Source organism: Crocuta crocuta, unplaced genomic scaffold (assembly GCF_008692635.1).
Source record: "Crocuta crocuta isolate KB4526 unplaced genomic scaffold, BGI_CrCroc_1.0 scaffold59, whole genome shotgun sequence".
Taxonomy (NCBI): Eukaryota; Metazoa; Chordata; class Mammalia; order Carnivora; family Hyaenidae; genus Crocuta; species Crocuta crocuta.
The window spans coordinates 5,318,800-5,321,592 of record NW_027551578.1 but is presented as its reverse complement, the minus strand read 5'-3'; the positions used below and the strand labels follow the sequence as shown (position 1 = coordinate 5,321,592).

At 49.5% G+C, this 2,793-nt stretch overlaps 1 non-coding gene across 1 annotated transcript; it reads left to right on the top strand.

The window, feature by feature from the left end:
* The first annotated feature begins 940 nt into the window (after positions 1-940).
* On the top strand, positions 941-1,013 carry TRNAV-UAC (transfer RNA valine (anticodon UAC)). The gene has a single exon. It is a non-coding gene; the product is annotated as a tRNA-Val (tRNA).
* The last annotated feature ends 1,780 nt before the right edge of the window (positions 1,014-2,793 follow it).

The window sequence follows — 2,793 nt, the reverse complement described above, 5'->3', positions numbered from 1 at the left end:
TCGGTCACTACCCCCGACCCTGGGGAGCCGTGCTTGCATCTGTACTGCCCGGGCACTGCTCCTTGGCTCTCATGGCCGCTGTGGCCTCATTCAGGAAGCACAACCCGCGTGCACACCGCGCACCTTGCAGGGTCCAAGCGCTCGTGGTGCGCAGGGGGCGGCGCGGGGTGGTGGTGGCAGGGGACGGTCCCCAGGCTCCCCGGGAAGGCAGAGATAAGCAGATCGGGGGATCTGAAAATACGAGCAATCAATCCGAGGAAAGCATCCGAAATAGCCTCCTCGGGTATTTACTGGGGGTGCTGTGTTGAATTGGCATTGAAGGGCTTAAAGATTTCAGAGCACTGACCTTCCTTCAGAAATTCTTGGCAGGAGCAGAGGGTGGCATGATTTAGGGTGAGGAGTTTGTGTCTCAAAGTTCAGCATATAAGAGTCTAGGACTGTAGTCATAGCAGCTTGAGGAGGCTAACCAGTGGGGCCCCTGGGAGGCTAAGAGAGTATGGTGGTCCCCAGCTTAGGCACTGGGATGCGTCCCCAGACCCCCAGTGGATGCCGGAAACCTGCGGATAGCACCCAACCCCATGTATGGTATGTTTCCTCCTACCCATACATCCCTATGATAAATACCTACTTCCTTTATAAATTGGGCACAGTAAGAGATGAACAGCAATAACAATAATCAAATCGAATAACTATAAGCATAGGCTGTAATAAAAATTATGTGAATGTGATCTCTTTCTCAAAATATCTTATTGTACTTCTTGTGAGGGTGTGAGATGATAAAATGCCTAGAAGGTGAGATGAAGCGAAGTGTGACCTGGGATGTGTCAGGGGGCTTATTTACTTCCCAACCGATTGGCTGCAAGGAATGAAATGGGAGAAGTGAAAATGCGGGAAAGGGCGACTACTGTACATGTGTTTTGAATGCATAGCCAAGGCCTCAGGTTCCATGGTGTAGTGGTCAGCACATCTGCCTTACACACAGAAGGTCCTGGGTTCGATTCCCAGTGGAACCAGAAGTTTGTCTTAGTTTGTGATTTAAAATTGGAGGACTGAAAGAGGCTCATTTACATCTTTACCAATCAGGAGCCTTTTAAATGCGATTTCGTGGGTGTGTGCAAAGGTCCTGAAGTGCAGGTTTTCTTTTCATCAATTTATGGCGCAGAGACCCAGCTGAAATCACCTCGAAGGTCTCCAGCTCCAGGTCCAGATGTTCCTGGTCTCTGTCTAGGAGGGTTGCTGGCCACTCACAGCAGGGAGGGGAGCCAAGAGCCCTCCCCTCCAGGGCCAGTCCTGGGGGCCGTAAGGCACTGTGACCTCTTTTCCCTGAGGCTCCTCTGACTTCACCCCTGGGATATCCTGAGTTCTGGATGCAGTGTGCCGTGCTTAGAATGTGAGGCATGGGGAAAGGAAGACATTCAGCCGAGTCAGGAATAGCCTGGGTTTTGACATCAAAGAGTCTGGATTCCAATTCTGCCTCCACAGGGCCGTTAGCTGTGTGATCTTGGACACGCTCTTTTCCGAGGTTCTGTCCCTCTGTGTCAACTGGGCATACGCATAGCACCGGTCTCCTGGGAGTTTGTGCACACTGGACGAGATGATTATGGAAGGTGCTTAGTATTAGGTCCACTCCCTACTAGGCACTAGGCACGCGGCCCTTGCTCCCAGAGTGAGGCTCCGCCCTGTTCCATGTGAGCTGTGCGTGTATTGCTCTTCCGTTCTCTCCGCAACACAACTCCAGTCGCAGCTACCGAAAGCCTCACCCTCACCAACAGCTGGAATCACCTCCGAGGTACCTCCACAGTGCATCCTGAACCCCACTTCGCACCCCCGCTGCTTTGTTCTCCCGCTAATTTTTCTGGTTAAGCCGACCACTTGGACCGAAGTGTGACTTCCCACCCTGTCCCACATACCACCCACCAGAAAATGGGGAGGTGAGATCACGGCAGCCCAGAGGTCCTTAAGAGAGCCCACAAAAGAAAGAGGCTCTTTGCCACAGGAGATTTATTATTATTATTATTATTATTATTATTATTATTACTATTTTGCTGACGAGCTCAGAATTTAAACACAGGACGCTGAATGGCCAGAACCTTGGCCCAGCCCCGAGCGCCCAGGGCACGTTCCGGAACCCAGAATTCGAGTTTCTGCCCAGTAGGCTTGCCATCTGAACTTTCCCTTTCTCAAATCCCAGTTCTCAGTAGCCAGCACACATTCTGAGCCACAAAATTCTGAGAATTATTGCACTCGTCAGCTGCTAAGTCACATGTCCCTCAGCCTGGTCCCTTCTACTCTTATAATAGGACTTGTGTTAGAGTCTATGAATTTCCCTGTCACATGAAAATTGGCCTCCCTTATAATACCATAATCGCCCAGAAATATACCGTCAGGCCTGTCATAATTAATCCACGTTCAAGATCCCTCAGGGTCCCCAAATACAGTGACTGGTAGCAAATTAATAGATCCTCTGGATCATCCCATTTAACTTCATCAAAGAACTGACCCCATGATGGAAATTTAGCTTAATTAGGATAATAGCTCATATTTAAAGAGTGCCTCACAGCAAGGAAGCCCCCAGATTCCATCTCCTAATCTTCGACGCTGCACCACACGTTACTTTGAGCCAACTTTTAGTGAACAGGTACGTTCGTCCCCATTTTATGGACGAGAAGAGCTTGCTGCCTGTTGACAAGCAAAAAAGGTCTTTACAAAGCTTTGGATTCCTGCTTCGATCTTGACTTCAGTTGCTTTAGTTCATGTTTATGAACTATCAGCAGCACAAAAATATATACGGAA